Source organism: Erinaceus europaeus, chromosome 15 (assembly GCF_950295315.1).
Source record: "Erinaceus europaeus chromosome 15, mEriEur2.1, whole genome shotgun sequence".
Taxonomy (NCBI): Eukaryota; Metazoa; Chordata; class Mammalia; order Eulipotyphla; family Erinaceidae; genus Erinaceus; species Erinaceus europaeus.
In genome coordinates, this window is record NC_080176.1 from 5,429,287 (window position 1) to 5,445,552 (window position 16,266).

At 54.3% G+C, this 16,266-nt stretch overlaps 2 protein-coding genes across 6 annotated transcripts in view; one reads left to right on the forward strand and one right to left on the reverse strand.

The window, feature by feature from the left end:
- The window catches only part of LOC103117966 (ATP-binding cassette sub-family A member 17-like), a 72,018-nt gene extending 62,896 nt beyond the window's left edge, over nt 1-9,122 (reverse strand). The window contains exon 1 of the mRNA XM_060172558.1: nt 9,063-9,122. The gene's annotated coding sequence lies outside the window, so the exon portion shown is untranslated. The remainder of the gene's footprint in view (nt 1-9,062) is intronic.
- The window catches only part of LOC103117964 (phospholipid-transporting ATPase ABCA3), a 35,874-nt gene continuing 28,133 nt past the window's right edge, over nt 8,526-16,266 (forward strand). For 3 of the 5 annotated variants that reach the window (XM_060172562.1, XM_060172559.1, XM_007528097.3), the window contains exons 1-2: nt 8,526-8,682; nt 14,725-14,861. The gene's annotated coding sequence lies outside the window, so the exon portion shown is untranslated. Of the gene's footprint in view, nt 8,683-9,324; nt 9,427-14,370; nt 14,601-14,724; nt 14,862-16,266 lie in introns of those variants that run through there. The other 2 variants (XM_060172561.1, XM_060172560.1) reach the window with 2 other exon arrangements.

Genomic DNA, 16,266 nt, shown 5'->3' on the forward strand with positions numbered 1-16,266 from the left:
TCAAGCAGCCCTAGCCTAAAAGATGAAAGCTATCCATACAGATCAATGGAACAGAAAAGTCTAGAGGGGTCGGGTGGTAGTGTACCTGGATGAGCGCACATGTTACAATGCACAAGGACCCGGGTTCAAGTCCTCAGCTCTCACCTGCAGGAGGAAAGCTTCGAGAGTGTTGCAGCAGTGCTACAGGTATTTCCCTCTCTCTCTCTCTCCCTTCATCTTGATTACTGGCTGTCTCTACCCAATAAATAAAGATAATAAAAGAAAAGAGCCAAGAAATAGACCCACATAAATATGACCGATCCTGGACCAAAGGAGCAATCCAGTAGGAAAGGAATCTTTTTAAGAAGTGATGACTCAACAATTAGAGTCCGTGTGCGAGGGAAATATCACTTTGATTCATATCTCAATCCATTATGCAAAATTAATTCAAAATCGAGCACAGACCTAAATGCAAAGCATAAAACTAGAAAATAAAAAACACAGGAGAACATCTCTGTGACATTGGATTAAGCGGAAAACAACAACGACACCAACAAAAGCCCTTCCTTAGGACAAAGGCCATTGACATAATGGTTATGCAAGACTTTCTTTTTTTTTTTCTTTTCCCCCTCCTCCAGGGTTATTGCTGGGCTCGGTGCCTGCACCATGAATCCACCGCTCCTGGAGGCCATTTTTTTTCCCCCTTTTGTTGCCCTTGTTGTAGCTTCGTTGTGGTTATTATTATTGCCCTTGTTGACGCAATTCGTTGTTGGATAGGACAGAGAGAAATGGAGAGAGGAGGGGAAGACAGAGAAGGGGAGAGAAAGACAGACACCTGCAGACCTGCTTCACCGCCTGTGAAGCGACTCCCCTGCAGGTGGGGAGCCGGTGGGCTCAAACCGGGATCCTTACTCCGGTCCCTGCGCTTTGCGCCACATGCGCTTAACCCACTGCGCCACCGCCCGACCACCTATGCAAGACTTTCAGTCCAAGGATCTAAGTTTCCAGGTTCAGTCCCTGACACTATTAAATCAGAGCCGATCAGTGCTCTGGTAAAACAGTTACCAGAATTAAAAGACAAACAAAAGTTGGGAAAATATTTGCAAATTACCCGAGAAAAAAAATTAAAAACTTTCTATAAAAATACCTACAACTCAGAACTCAAAACCAAGGGACTGAAGAGGTAGCTCAGTAGGTCAAGTACCTGCGGTGTCACACGGTGACTTAGGTTTGAGCCCCAGCTACACGTGAGGTTTTACCATACCAGAGGAAGCTTTGGTGCTGTGGTGTCTTCCCTTGTCTCTGCCTCTGAATGAAAAGGTGACCTAGATGATTGTGCTTGGTCTGGCTCCATCAAAACAACAATTCAGTTTTTAGTTTTTACATGGGTAAAGAATCTGAAGATGGTTTGCCTTGGGTCCAGGAAGTGGTTCGGTGGAAAAAGTGTTGGATTCTCAGGCATAAGGTCCTGAGTTCAATTCCCAGCAGTTCACATGCCAGAGTAAAGCTGTGGCTCTCTCGCTCTGCTTCTCTTGTTACTGTGTAAGCAAATTTTTTAAAAGAAGCTTCACTGTAAAAATAACCCAACAAAAACATGGACCAGAGGACTAAACCATTTTCTAAAGAAGAGATCCACATGGCCCAAAGACACATGAAGAAATGTTCCGCTTCACTTATCATTCGAGAAATGCAAACTACTACACTGAGATACTGTCTCACACCAGAGAGAATAGCTATCATCCACAAATCAGAAAATGGGGGGCAGGCGGTAGCTCAGAGGGTGAAGCACAAGGACCAGTGTAAGAATCCTGGTTCAAGCCCCCAGCTCCCCACTTTCAGGGGCATCACTTTATAAGCAGTGAAGCACGTCTGCAGGTGTCTTTTTCTCCTCCTGTCTTCCCCTCCTCTCTCTATTTCTCTCTGTCCTATCCAACAACCACAACGGCAATAACAACAATATGGGCAACAAAATTGGGGAAAATGACCTCTAGGAGCAGTGGATTCGTAGTGCAGGCACCGAGCCCCGACAATAGCCCTGGAGGAAAAAAAAAGTCAGGAAATGACAAGTGTTGGCGAGGTTATAGACAAAGAGGAACCCTCTCCACTGCCAGTGCAACCTCTTTGGAACACTATATGGACAGTTCTTAAACAAATAAAAATGGAAGCCCCTGATGATTCAGTGATATCACTCTTGGGCATTTATTCAAAAGGTACTGAAACACTAATCTGCAAGGGCATATCCACCCTTCTACTCCTACATGACAGCCAAAGAGTGGAGGCAGCCTAAATGCTCAGCAGATGACTGGCTAAAGAAGTTATGGGATCTAGTCCATGGAATACTACTCTGCAATCAAAAGAAATGATTTTGTGTCCTTTGGGACAAAACTGATGGTGATTATGCTTAGTGAAATAAGTAAAGAGATTAAGGGCAACTAGCAGATGGTTTCACTCACATGTGGAATCTAGAGATCTGATATATCTGAACTTGAAGAAGGAAAAAACAAACAAACAAACAAACAAACAAAACCAGAAGTCAGCAAACAGTTTCTAAGACTTGTGAGAACTATCATGGTTAGCTTTGGGAGTTGCGAGGGTAGGGAAACAGAACTTGGTGATGGCTGTGGTATGAGACTGTGATCTTACAATCTTGTAACCTACTATTAGTGAGACACACAGAGAATCTGCTAAGGAGGATAGAGCATAATAATTAAACAAGGGGGCTGGGTGGTGGCACACCTAGTTGAGTGCAATGCTCAAGGACCCGGGTTCGAGCCCCCACTCCCCACCTGCAGGGGGAAAGCTTTGCGAGTGGTGAAGCAGTGCCGCAGGTGTCTCTCTGTCTCTGTTCTTCTCTATCACCCCTTTCCCTCTTGATTTCTGGCTGTCTCTATCCAATAAATGAAAATTAAAAAAACTTTTAAAAATTATAATTGAACAAAAAGACTCTCATGCCTGAGACCCTGAAGTCCCAGGTTCAATCCTTTGAACAACCATAAGCCATAGCTGAGCTGAGCAGTGCTCTGGAAAACAAAACAAAACAGATGCTTCACCACAAATGATATACTGCAAACAAGTCCAGTAAATTACGATTTTTATTGCTGTTAAAATGGTTACATCTTCTTGGAAAAAAAAACTGACGGGGGTCGGGCGGTGGTGCAGTGGGTTAAGCGCATGCGGCGCATAGCGCAGGGACCAACGTAAGGATCCCGGTTCGAGCCCCCGGCTCCCCACTTGCAGGGGAGTCACTTCACAGACGTGAAGCAGGTCTGCAGGTGTCTGTCTTTCTCTCCCCCTCTCTGTCTTCCCCTCCTCTCTCCATTTCTCTCTGTCCTGTCCAACAACGAACAACATCAGCAATGGCAATAATGATGACCACAACGAGGCTACAACAACAAGGGCAACAAAAAGGGGGAAAAAGTGGCCTCCAGGAGCGATAGATTCATGGTGCAGGCACCGAGCCCAGCAATCACCCTGGAGGGAAAAAAAACAAACTGACAAGTTTCCAGGACAACTGGAAGTCATATCCACTAGTGGCAATGCAGAGGGGTACGGCCACACAGGAATACATCTGCAGCTTCTTATAAATCTAATCACTTTCACACAACCCAGCAATCCAATTCCTAAGTTTTTGTTTGTTCGTTTGTTTTTTGCCTCCAAGGTTACTGCTGGGGCTTGGTGTCAGCACTATGAATCCATTTTTTTCCTTCTTCTATTTTGTTATCTAGGGCAGATAGAAATTGAGAGGTATGGAGAAAATAGAGAAGGAGAAAGAAAGACAGACACCTGCAGACCTGCTTCACTGCTCATGAAGCATCCCCTCTGCAGGTGGGGTGCAGGGCTCGAACTCGGGTCCTTGTGTGGGTCCTTGCATACAATACTATGTGCAGTTTACCAGGTGTGCCACTGCCCAGCCCCCCAAGTTAATTTTTTTGCTAAAGACGAATGAAAATTAATTTTTACGAAAGAACAAATGATTATAGGAGGTTTTACTCATAGTTTCTCAAAGGCTAGTAACAGGGCCCTAGCATCAAGTACTTCTAGTATTTTGTTTGTTTTGATGCATTTGGTCATCACATCCATCCTATGAAGTGGGGACCAAAAGGTCCCCATCTTAAACGAGAAAAGAAGGCACAGAAAGGTTAAGTATAAGATGTAAAGATCTGGGGTCCAATTCAAGCACGCAGCCCCTTTTATGCTCTACAATACAATGCCTTGCCATCACTAACGAAAACGCGTGCGGCCTTTGGACTAGATGCTGCTACCAAAGATAACACGGTTCCTATGGAAACAGAGACATCCTGTTCTAAAACTCCGCATCAAGTATCAGCAACTGAGGCACTGCTATAGAAAAAACGAGGTACACAGATAGGTAGGTGGGAAATAGGTACATCGACAGATGGCATTGGTGCCCTTGCAAAAGAAACTGAAGTTCTCGTAGTGATTTCATTTCTGAAACGCACACGTAAGGTGCCCGTGTGTCTCTATCCACACAGTGGCTAACTGCTGTAATGAGCAGGCTCGTGGCCCCTTGTAAAAGCTCTAAGATTTCTGAGTGTTACCACTCACTTCAACTTTTGCCACCCATCGGCCCTGAAAACTGTCTTTGCAGGGCCAGGCAGTGGCGCACCTGGTTAAGTACACATAGTACAGTGCACAAGTACCCAGGTTCAAGCCCCTGGCCCCCACCTGCAGGGGAAAAGCTTCACAAGTGGTGAAGCAGGGCTGCAGGTGTCTCCGTCTTTCCCTCTCTATCCCTCCCTCCCTTCTTAATTTCTCTCCATCTATATCCAGTAATAATTTTTAAATAGATAAAGAACTGTCTTTGTGTGATCCAGGAGGTGGCACAGTGATAAAGCTTTGGATTGTCAAGCATGAGGTCCCGAGTTCGATCCCCAGCAGCACATGTGACAGAGTGATGTCTGGTTCTTTCTCTCTCCTATCTTTCTCATAAATAAATAATATCTTTAAAAATAAAAAAGAACTGTCTTTGCTCTGGCAAGCTCAAGAAGCACAGCATGCAACCTGTTCTGTAAACAAATGTAATCTCTTTTTTTCTTTTCTTTTTCTTTTTTTGCCTCCAGGGTTATTGCTGGGGCTTGAGGAATCCACTGTTCCTGGAGGCTATTTTTCCCATTTTGTTGCTCTTGTTGTGGTTGTTATTGTTATAGCTGTTGTTGTTGGACAGGACAGAAAGAAATGGAGAGAGGAGGGAATCGGGTGGTAGCGCAGTGGGTTAAGCGCACGTGGCACAAATTGCAAGGACCAGCGTAAGGATCCCAGTTTGAGCCCCCAGCTCCCCACCTGCAGGGAGGTCGCTTCACAGACGTGAAGCAGGTCTGCAGGTGTCTGTCTTTCTCTCCCCCTCTCTGTCTTCCCCTCCTCTCTCCATTTCTCTCTGTCCTATCCAACAGCGGCAGCAATAACGGCAATGACAATAATAACCACGGCAACGATAGACAACAAGAGCAACAAGAAGAGAAAGGTGGCCTCCAGGAGCAGTGGATTCGTGGTGCAGGCACCAAGCCCCAGCAATAACCCTGGAGGCGAAAAAAAAAAAATTAATTAATTAATTAAAAAGATGTGCAGCATATTAAAATTTTCCCACTCATCCTTTACCTAATTCTTATTCTTTTAAAAATGTTTTATTTATTTATTGGATAGAAACAGAGAAATCAAGAGGGATGGGGAAGACAGAGGGGTTAGAGATTAAGAGAGATACCTGCAGCACTGCTTCATCACTGTGAAACTTCTCCTGCAGGTGTGACTGGGGACTTGAACCCAGTTCCCTGTGTGTTGTAACATGTGCGTGCTATTGGTGTTGTCCTGTTTTTGCATACTCATAAGAGATCAGACTATGCGGCCCTCTAGTTAGTACCTAAGATTATACTCGTTTATTTGCCATCTTTGTGCCAGGTGTTGCGATAAGCGCTTCTAGCATTTTCTCATTTGACCCTAAAAACAAAATGCCTTTTGAGTTGGATCAGTACCATTATTGTCATTTCAATTTGAGGGGTAGGGCATGGAGGCTGAGAAAGGCAAAAACAGACATCTATAAGAGTAAAGGAGACGGTCTATCTGGTCATGTTTGAAGCCAAGTCTTTGTTGTTTTGTTTTTATTGCCAGCAGGGCTATCACCATTCCCTGCAGCCATTTTTTCCTTCTTCTTTTTTTTTTTTCCTCTCTTTGTTTTGATACGGCAGAGAGAAATTGAGAGGAGAGGGGGAAATATGAGATAGAGAAAGGGAGAGAGAGAGAGAGAGAGAGAGAGAGGGACCTCCAGTACGGCTTCACTGTTCATGAAGCACCCTCCACCACCACTCTGCAGGTGGGGAGCGGGATCTCGAACCTGGGGCCTTGGTCTGGCAATGTGTGCGCTTAACCACCACCACCCCGCCCCTGAGCCAAAGTCTGTGACTCTGACATTCGACACGTATTTACCAAGCGCCTCCCCACGCCGGGCATCGCGGGGTCCCGGGACGCAGACAGACCCCCGTCCCGGGGGAACCCACCTCCCGGGAGACCGGCCTGGAGAAAACGGGGCAGATGAGTCCAGCGCGTCCACCCCATGCCAGGGACCGACACCTGGACCGGGTCCTCCCAGCCGGACACCCGCCGACTGTTGGCCCCGCCCCGAGCCCCCCGCGAGACCCTGCGCGCCCCCACGTCCTGCCCCGGGAGGCCCCAGTCGCCGCACCCTGAGAGCAGTCCTGCTAGGACCCACCAAGCTGCGCCCTCTCGCCTGCAGGGGCCCTGGCTTTAACTCCAGACCTCCGTCTGAGGGGGCAGTGGTTAGCCCTGGCAGCCCGTCTGGGGGACCCCGACTCAGGAGGGAGCCGTCTGGGGACCCCGACTCAGAACAGGGAGCCCGTCTGGGGGACCCCGACTCAGAACAGGGAGCCCGTCTGGGGACCCCGACTCAGAACAGGGAGCCCGTCTGGGGGACCCCGACTCAGAACAGGGAGCCCGTCTGGGGACCCCGACTCAGGAGGGAGCCCGTCTGGGGGACCCCGACTCAGAACAGGGAGCCTGTCTGGGGGACCCCGACTCAGGAGGGAGCCCGTCTGGGGGGACCCCGACTCAGGAGGGAGCCCGTCTGGGGACCCCGACTCAGAACAGGGAGCCCGTCTGGGGGACCCCGACTCAGAACAGGGAGCCCGTCTGGGGGACCCCGACTCAGAACAGGGAGCCCGTCTGGGGGACCCCGACTCAGGAGGGAGCCCGTCTGGGGGACCCTGACTCAGGAGGGAGCCCGTCTGGGGGACCCCGACTCAGAACAGGGAGCCCGTCTGGGGGGACCCCGACTCAGAACAGGGAGCCCGTCTGGGGGACCCCGACTCAGAACAGGGAGCCCGTCTGGGGGACCCCGACTCAGGAGGGAGCCCGTCTGGGGGACCCTGACTCAGGAGGGAGCCCGTCTGGGGGACCCCGACTCAGAACAGGGAGCCCGTCTGGGGGACCCCGACTCAGAACAGGGAGCCCGTCTGGGGGACCCCGACTCAGAACAGGGAGCCCGTCTGGGGGACCCCGACTCAGGAGGGAGCCCGTCTGGGGACCCCGACTCAGAACAGGGAGCCCGTCTGGGGACCCCGACTCAGAACAGGGAGCCCGTCTGTGGGGACCCCCGACTCAGAACAGGGAGCCCGTCTGGGGGACCCCGACTCAGAACAGGGAGCCCGTCTGGGGGACCCTGACTCAGAACAGGGAGCCCGTCTGGGGACCCCGACTCAGAACAGGGAGCCCGTCTGGGGGACCCCGACTCAGGAGGGAGCCCGTCTGGGGGACCCCGACTCAGAACAGGGAGCCCGTCTGGGGGACCCCGACTCAGAACAGGGAGCCCGTCTGGGGGACCCCGACTCAGAACAGGGAGCCCGTCTGGGGGACCCCGACTCAGGAGGGAGCCCGTCTGGGGGGACCCCGACTCAGGAGGGAGCCCGTCTGGGGACCCCGACTCAGAACAGGGAGCCCGTCTGGGGGGACCCCGACTCAGAACAGGGAGCCCGTCTGGGGGACCCCGACTCAGAACAGGGAGCCCGTCTGGGGGACCCCGACTCAGGAGGGAGCCCGTCTGGGGGACCCCGACTCAGGAGGGAGCCCGTCTGGGGACCCCGACTCAGAACAGGGAGCCCGTCTGTGGGGACCCCCGACTCAGAACAGGGAGCCCGTCTGTGGGGACCCCCGACTCAGAACAGGGAGCCCGTCTGGGGGACCCTGACTCAGAACAGGGAGCCCGTCTGGGGGACCCCGACTCAGGAGGGAGCCCGTCTGGGGGACCCCATCTCCGGACAGAGACTCCGTCTGGGGGGGACCCCAACTCAGCCCTGTGGCTGCCGTCTGCGAGGACCTGCCTCGCCCCTCGTGCACTGCGGCCGTGACCCTTCCTTCACAGGGCAGGATGCGGCCTCTGCCCGCACGTTCCAGCCGCCGTCGAGCCCGCGGCCACCGCCCCGCCCCGCCCCGCCCTTCGCGCCCCCTGACGGCCGGCCGAGCGGCCACTGCGCAGGCGCGGGCGGGTGGACGGGCGGGGCGACCCGCAGGGGCGGCGCACTGCACATGCGCGAGTCGGCCGGCGCGCCCCCTGCAGGAGCTGGAGCCGCCTAGTCCGGCCGTCGCGGGTCCCGCGCCCCCTCCGGCAGGGGCGCCCCGCTGCTGTCAGCGCCCGGCCAGCCGAGAGGACCTGGGAGAGGAGCCCACCGGAGGGCAACGGTGAGTGTCGACAGGACCGCTGATGGCGCGCTCGCTGCAGCGCAGCTCCCCACCCGGCATGCGCCCAGCACCACTCGGTCACACCCTGTACCCCTGCAGTGCATGCACCCCCGTCATCCTGCACCTGTCTGCATCCTTAACCCCGCTGGACCCCTGCTGCCCTGCGCCCCGCTGCCCTGCACCCCCGCTGCCCTGCGCCCCCGCTGCCCTGCACCCGGTTTATATTCCCGCCGCCCTGCACACCCGGGCGCTGTGCACCCCGCCGCCCAGTACCCTGCCTTCATCTCTCTCCACCACGCTGCCCACACCCAGCCCGCGCCCCACACCGAGTCCCACACAGCCCTGCACCCCGCCCGCGCCCCGCCTCGCGGCCGCACCACCTGTCCACACCCGGCCGCCTCCCCCGCGCTGGCGGCCCGGCAGGTGCATGTCTGCGGAGCCAGGCCGCCCTGACTCAGGCCTCAGGGGCCTGGTCCCTGGGCGTGTCCCGCCGCCAGGAGACACCCCTTCCCTTCCCTTCCCTTCCCTTCCCTTCCCCTCCCTTCCCCTCCTTTCCCCTCCCTTCCCCTCCTTTCCCCTCCCCTCCCCTCCCCTCCCCATCCAGAGCCGCTGAGCCTTTTGTGGCCGCAGGGGTCAGGCCCCCACACCCTGAGTCGGGCACTCGCAGCCGCCCCCAGCCCCCACCAGGACGGGGTGCTGCTGCCTGGGGTGAGCGTGCAGACCCCAGCGGGGACCCCTGGCCCGGTGAGCCTCAGAGCGGGGGCTCCACGCCCGTGCTGGGCGGTGGGAAGGGGAAAGGCGCTGATGTCCGAGGAGGGAAGGGGGGAGCTGCAGCCCCAGACAGTCTGAGGCCTGGTGGGGGGTGGGGGGTACCTGACAGATTCACCGAGAAGCCCCCGGAGCAAGCCCCCTCCTCAACCCCAGCCACAGAGGGGTTTGGGGGTGCTCTTCCCCCCTGTGAATGCCCTGAAGGCGCAGACTGGGTCTTGTTGGGGTGGCTTGTGCCAGGCACCCCAAACGCTGGTGAGTGTGCGCCTTTGGAGGGAGGGGGGACCAGGCTGGACTAGCTCCAGGTCCCCTCCTCTCCCCATGTCATTGAATCCTATTTTGATGCAGTTCCTGGTGAACTTGAAAAGATTAAGGCTGCTTTCCTTCTGGGGATTGTTTGCATCCGGGTAATGGAAGAGACGGGAATCACAAAGGCCATGCATGCCCCCCATTAATTTAACTTCTCAGGGAACTTCGGAAAAATGGGATGTTAATTACTAAGTCACGCAGGGTAGTGCAGAGAGGCCTGTCCTCTAAGGTGAGCCGCCTGGAGGGCGCTGGAAGGGGGGGCAACTGGCTTGTTTTTCAGCCCTTAGCCTTTGTCACCACCGCCTGGGGTGGCTGCCTCCAGGGAGGGCACAGGTAAGAGGCAGCTGCTCCGCCTGCCCTGCTAACTCCTCCCCACAGCGTCTGCCAGCCGGAAGCCTGGCGCTCTGGGGAGCAGGAGGAGAAAGCTCTGGGCATGATTGACCGACTGGCTGGTGGGGCTGACAGGCCCTGGGGACCTCAGGATGGAGCCGGGACAGGGAGGAGGCGAATGGGAGGAGGCTGCTTCCACCCCAGGCAGGGCTGTGAATCTCTGAGGGCCTGCAGGGGGAGGGGTGGTCTCAGAAGTGGATGGTCCCTGTCCTGGGTCTTGGGCAGTGCCCATGGCCTGGACGCCCCACTATTTGCCACTGTTGAGGTGCTTTGGAGTCACCAGGCAGACAGGCGCCTTTCTGGGACTGGGGACAGGCCTCGCTGTGCCATCACCAGACCCAGGGGACTCCCAGGGCGTCCTCAGCTCCTTCCACACCCAGAGGCTGGTGCAGCAGGACTGGGTCTCTCTGACAGCCAGCCCCTCTGCTCTTCATCTCTTTGTTTTGTGTATCAGGGCCTCAAACAAGTCCAGTTTCCCCACTGTCTGGTTGAGTTTTCATTTAGATAGAGAGAGAAGAAGAGACACCATACCATCGAGCTTCCCCCATTGCCATAGCGTGTGGGAGCATGTGGTGCCAGGACTTAAACCTGAGTGGCACACATGGTAAGGCAGCCATGCTACACACTGAACTCCCTCTCTACTCCTCAGGCCTCACCTTTTACTTAAAAATGTGCCTGAGCAGCCCTAAGGAGTCGTGGAGCCAGCAAAACAGGGTCATATGATCCCAGGGGACCCAGGGCCCACTGGTAGTGTGGAGTGTGAGCCCTCCATGTGCAGATGGCCACGGCCTTGAACCCAGGCTCGATGCCATGTGGAGATGTCAGCATGGGGCCCCTGAGTTTAATGCTCTCATTTGACAGCCTGAGCGATGCCACTCTGGGAGGGAGACGAGCACAGGGCAGGTCTGGCCACCCCTGGCCAGTGTGAAGCCAAGATCCATCCAGAACTTGGGAAGAAGGGAATTCACCACACCCAGAGGCAGCTGGAGGCACATGCCCGTGGGGACATACTGCACTGGCCAGGGGCTTATGCCCAAGACAGCACTCAGGACTTCAGGGCCACCAGACAACATGGAATTTCTGATTCCTGAGTCCTCAGGTGTGCCCCACCAGCCCCAATGCAGGAAGACCCCCCCCAAAAAAAAAAAAAAAAAAAAAAACCTCTGCTACCATACAGATCACCGTTCAGTGCAAGTTTTTCTGGAAGGGACTGACAAGCTCAGAGACTTGAGCAGGCTGGCTGACACAGCCCTGCAGCTCACAGTGACTTCTTCACTTGAGAAGAGTGGAAAAAGAAAGGGCTCCAGGTTTGGGTTTTCGAGAGAGGAAATGTGTGTTTACCTCTTCTGTTTTATGACTATATATATATATATATATTACTGGATAAAGGCAGAGGGAAATTGAGAAGGGTAGGAGAGATAGAGCGGGAGATAGAGAGATACCTTCAGCCCTGCTTCACCACCTATGAAGCTTTCCTTCTGCAGGTGGGGACCAGGGGGTTGAACCTGGGTCCTTGTGCACTGTGAGCACTTAACCAGGTGCACCACTGCTTGGTCCCCTTCTTCTGTTTTCTGTCTGTGGCACTGAGGCTTGGTGGCCTTCCTCTGGCCAGTTTTCTCTTTCATCTATTGAAGAAAGAGGTAGGAGGGTGAGAGATAAGCAGAGAGACACCATAGCACCGCTCCACCATCCAGAAGCTCCCGTGAGGTGCCAGGGCTCTAACCTAGAACCCATGCATGATAAGGCCGGAACCCTTCCTACTGAACCGTCTCTCAGACCCTCCTAAAATTCTGAGCCTCAGGGTAACGAGAGAGCCGCCATGAGCTCACTCCTGAGTCCCCTCAGAGCACTTGTCTCAGAGTCTTGTTTTGCTTTGCTTGTTAATTGATCCAGTCACAATTTCCTGAGGCAGGAAAACAACCCCATGTCCCCTACCCCTCCCCACTCCCTCGTCCCCAAACCCGCCCTGGGCCAGGGAGAGCACTGTGCATGTCCCTTCATGAGTCAGGCACCAGGGAGCCAGCCTCGCCCTGTGTGGGGAAGTGTGCTCCCACCTTTCCTGTCCTCCAGTCGGGGGCTGGCTCACCAGGGGGAGCAGTGCTGGGGTTCGCGGCGAGGTCCATACTCTACGCAGTTCTTCTCTCCAGCCCGGTGTTTACACACTTGTTGGCACTTGGACTTTTCACCTGCAGCCTCCCTCACACATCACTGTGCTGGCTCCCTGGAGGGAGACCAGCCCCTCCTTGAGCAGCTCCTCCCATGTGTGGACGACCCTCCCCAACACACCCACACACAGCTCCTCTGACTTACCACCCCTAGGTCACCTCCTCCAAGGAGTCCTCATGGGCTGTCTCAGACACACACACACACACACACACACACACACACACCAGCCTTTGCCAGAATCTTGTGTTGCTTTGTTTGTCTTCGGTGATAGCAATTGCAGAACACACAGCATTTGAGAGCATGAACTTCTCGGGTTAAGAGCCTTGCGGTTGGAAGATAGCACAGCAGTGCAGGCCTACACAAAAGAACTTTATACGGAGGCTCGGAGATCCCACAATCTTTTTCTTTTAATTTTCATTTATTTATTATTGCATAGGGACAGAGAGAAATTGAGAGGGGAGGGGGATATAGAGAGGGAGAGAGACAGAGAGACACCTACAGTCCTGCTTCACCACTTGTGAGGCTTTTTTCCTGCAGGTGAGGGGCAGCGGCTTGAACCTCGGTCCTTGCACACTAGTCTGTGTGTTTAACCAGGTGCACCTGGCCCCCAGATCCCACGTTCTATCCCCAGCACCAGTGTGAGCTGGAGCTAAGCAGTGGGAGCAGGGGCAGGAACAGGAGCGAGCCCACTGGGAGAGCACATGCCCTGCTGTGCACACGGCCCTGGGTTTGAGCTTCAGCACCATGTGTGGTGTCTCTCCTCTCTGTGTCTGCCTCTCTCCCTGTCTCTCAAAAACTGTGAAGAGGGAGTCAGGCAGTAGCACAGCGGGCTAAGAGCACATGGCACAAAGTGCAAGGACCGGAGTAAGGATCCCGGTTCAAGCCGCCAGCTCCTCACCTGCAGGGGGGTTGCTTCACAGGCAGTGAAGCAGGTCTGCAGGTGTCTGTCTTTCTCTCCCCACTCTGTCTTTCCGTCCTCTCTCCATTTCTCTATGTCTTATCCAACAACAACGACAACAAGAATAACTACAACAGTAAAACAACAAAGGCAACAAAAGGGAATAAATATTTTTTTTTTAACTGTGAAGAGCAGAGGCTGGGAGATAGCTCACCTGGTAGAGTGTAGACTTTCCCCTGCACATGGGGGCAAAGGAGAAGCTTCACAACTGTGGAGTGGTGTCATGGTAGCTCTCCTTTCCTACCTGTGTTTCTCTCTCCCTGTCTCTCTACTCTCTAAGGGGAACAGAAAGCCCCCTGGGAGTGGTGAAGCCATGCAGGTGCAAAGCCCCATTGAAGAACAATGGGGGAATGTGTGTATTTGTAAGTATGTACACGGGCATGCGCGTGGCCCAGGGAAGCCGTCTGGAGAGTAGTCCACCCGCGTGTGAGAGGCCCAGGCTCCTTCCCGGTGCTGCATTTGTTTTTATTGCTCCAGAACTCTGCTCAGCTCTGGCTTATGACAGGGCTGGGGACTGAGCTGGGACTGCCAGGCGTCACCTCTGGAAACCTTGGACCACCCGCTCCACAGGCAGACATGCAGAATCCTCTGCATGGCAGGAGAAACTGGGGTCTGTCGGGAGGGGAGGGCCTTCGGGAGCCTCCAGTGCAGGCATCTGCCACCCTGGGGAGTCTCTTGCTGTTAGGGGGTCATGCACACGGGTGTTCTCTGGACTCCTTCCATGCTCAGAGAGAAGTGGAGACACCACAGCACCAGAGCTTCCTCTGTTGCATAGCAGCTCTCAATGTGGTGTCAGGGCTCGGAGCTGGGCTGACAGCGTGGCAGTGCAGGAGGCCCACCCGGTGGGCTGTCTCGCCAGCCCCCAGAGCTCTTGTGTGGGGAGTGAGCCTTTAAGCTGTAGCGTCCCTCAGTCTGACCGGCAGGTTGCCTCATGGAGGCCCTGGGCACAGGTTAATGTTTGAGCAGTGAGCAAACACACGCCTCGCCCGGCCTTTCCGGCAGCCCCAAGAGGGGGGTTCCCGGCCGCGCTCTTGTGGGGCAGAGGAGAGCGGCCGCAAGTGGGCAGGCTGTTTGTCTTAGAGTAGACAGCCGGGCCAGCACCACTCCAAGGTGCTCTCCGGTCCGACTTCCTCTCCTCTCTTGGCCTTTCGCAATGCAAGTGCCTGCAGGCCGCCCACCTCCGGGAATTTCCCCCTTCACATTCCTTTCTGCTCAAATAGAGCAGAGCGGCCTCAAGAAGAGCTTCTGGGTGCCCCTGCAGGGGTGGCAGGACCCCAGGCTACTTGGCCCTTTGACTCTCAGATGCCCATGGGTGCTGCGGCTCTGGGTAGGAGGGCACCCGACTCAGGCCGCTCAGGGGAGGGGACGGGCTGGCCAGAACATTCCTTTCTCTTACTTGCTGCCTGTGGCTGCTCCCCACACTGTGTTCAAGCCCCTCCTTCTGCTCACAGGTGTCCCAGCGCCAGACCAGAGAGCCAGCCGAGGGTCCTCCTGATGTCCCAGGACACCCCTGTTCCCGCCTCCCGCCTGCCAGTGGTCTCCTCGCCCCAGACGGACACGGAAGCTGGGAGCCTCCCCAGCAGCTCAGGTCAGTTCTTGGCTGCTGTCAGGCTGGTGCCCTGGGGGAGGGAAGGGACCAGTCCCTGCTTCTGCCTCCACCCAGCGATGGGACTGAGCTTGGAATGCCTTCTTTCTCCCCGAGACTTTTTTTTTAAAAAAAACTTTAAAAAGGTTTTTGTAAATATTTATTTATTGGATAAAGACAGCCGGAAATCAAGAGGGAAGGGTGTGATAGAGAGGGAGAGAGATAGAGAGACACTTGCAGCACTGTTCACCACTCGCAAAGCTTTCCCCCTGCAGGTGGGGACCGGGGGCTCGAACCCACGTCCTTGCGCATTGTAATACATATGCTCAACCAGGTGCGCCACCACCCAGCCCCTTTCCCCCAGACTTTTCTAGAAAAGGAAGTCAACTACTTCTCTGATCAGATGCCTTTGACGTGTGACTTTTTTTTTTTTTTTTTTTTGCCACCAGGATTATTGCTGGGGACGAATCCACTGCTCCTGGAGGCTATTTTTTTTCCCTTTTGTTACCCTTGTTTTTTTTATTGTTGTTATGGTTATTATTATTGTTATTAATGTCCTTGTTGTTGGATAGGACAGAGAGAAATGGAGAGAGGAGGGGAAGACAGAGGGGGAGAGAAAGACAGACACCTGCAGACCTGCTTCACTACTTGTGAAGCAATTCCCCTGCAGGTGGGGAGCCGGGGGCTCGAACCGGGATCATTACGCCGGTCCTCACACACTTTGCACCATGTACGCTTAACATTTCTACTGCCCCTTCTTGGAAGGGGGAGGTATCCTGCTTCCCATAGCAGGGCTGATTGATCCCTCATAGCCTGAGTCCATCTAGAAACTTTCTTTTTAAAAATGTTTTTATTCGATATTAATAATCTGTTACAAGTGTATATTTACCACCCCACCCCCACCACCGAAGTTCTTGTCCCCGCCCCACCCCCAGGCTCAGAAAGTCATCACCTCACCCTTGATTTCTCTTGACCCTGGATTTTAAGAAAGGCTTTTCACCTTGCTCATTGTTTTTCTCTTTTGTTTTATTTATTCTTGATTGTGATAGAGCTCGAGAGAAATAAGGAGAAAGATGAGGGGAGGGAGGGGAGAGAAAGACACCTGCAGTCTGAGAAGCATCGCTTGAGAAGCTCTGCCCCTGCAGGTGGGGACTGGGGCTTGAACCCCTATCCTCATGCATGGTGACTTATGCACGTAACCAGTTGCACCAGAGCTTGGCCTCCTCCTTGTTCGTTTTAAGATTTATTTTACATGAGAAAGAGAGAGTTTTGCCTAAAAAGAATAAGGAGAGAGAGGAGCCAGAGTTCCGCTCAGAGACGTTTCCCCTGCCGCCTCGGCATCCCGACTGACAGGGCGCAGATGCTGGTGAACTTTCTGCGCGGCTCTGGCACAGTTTAACCAGCTGAA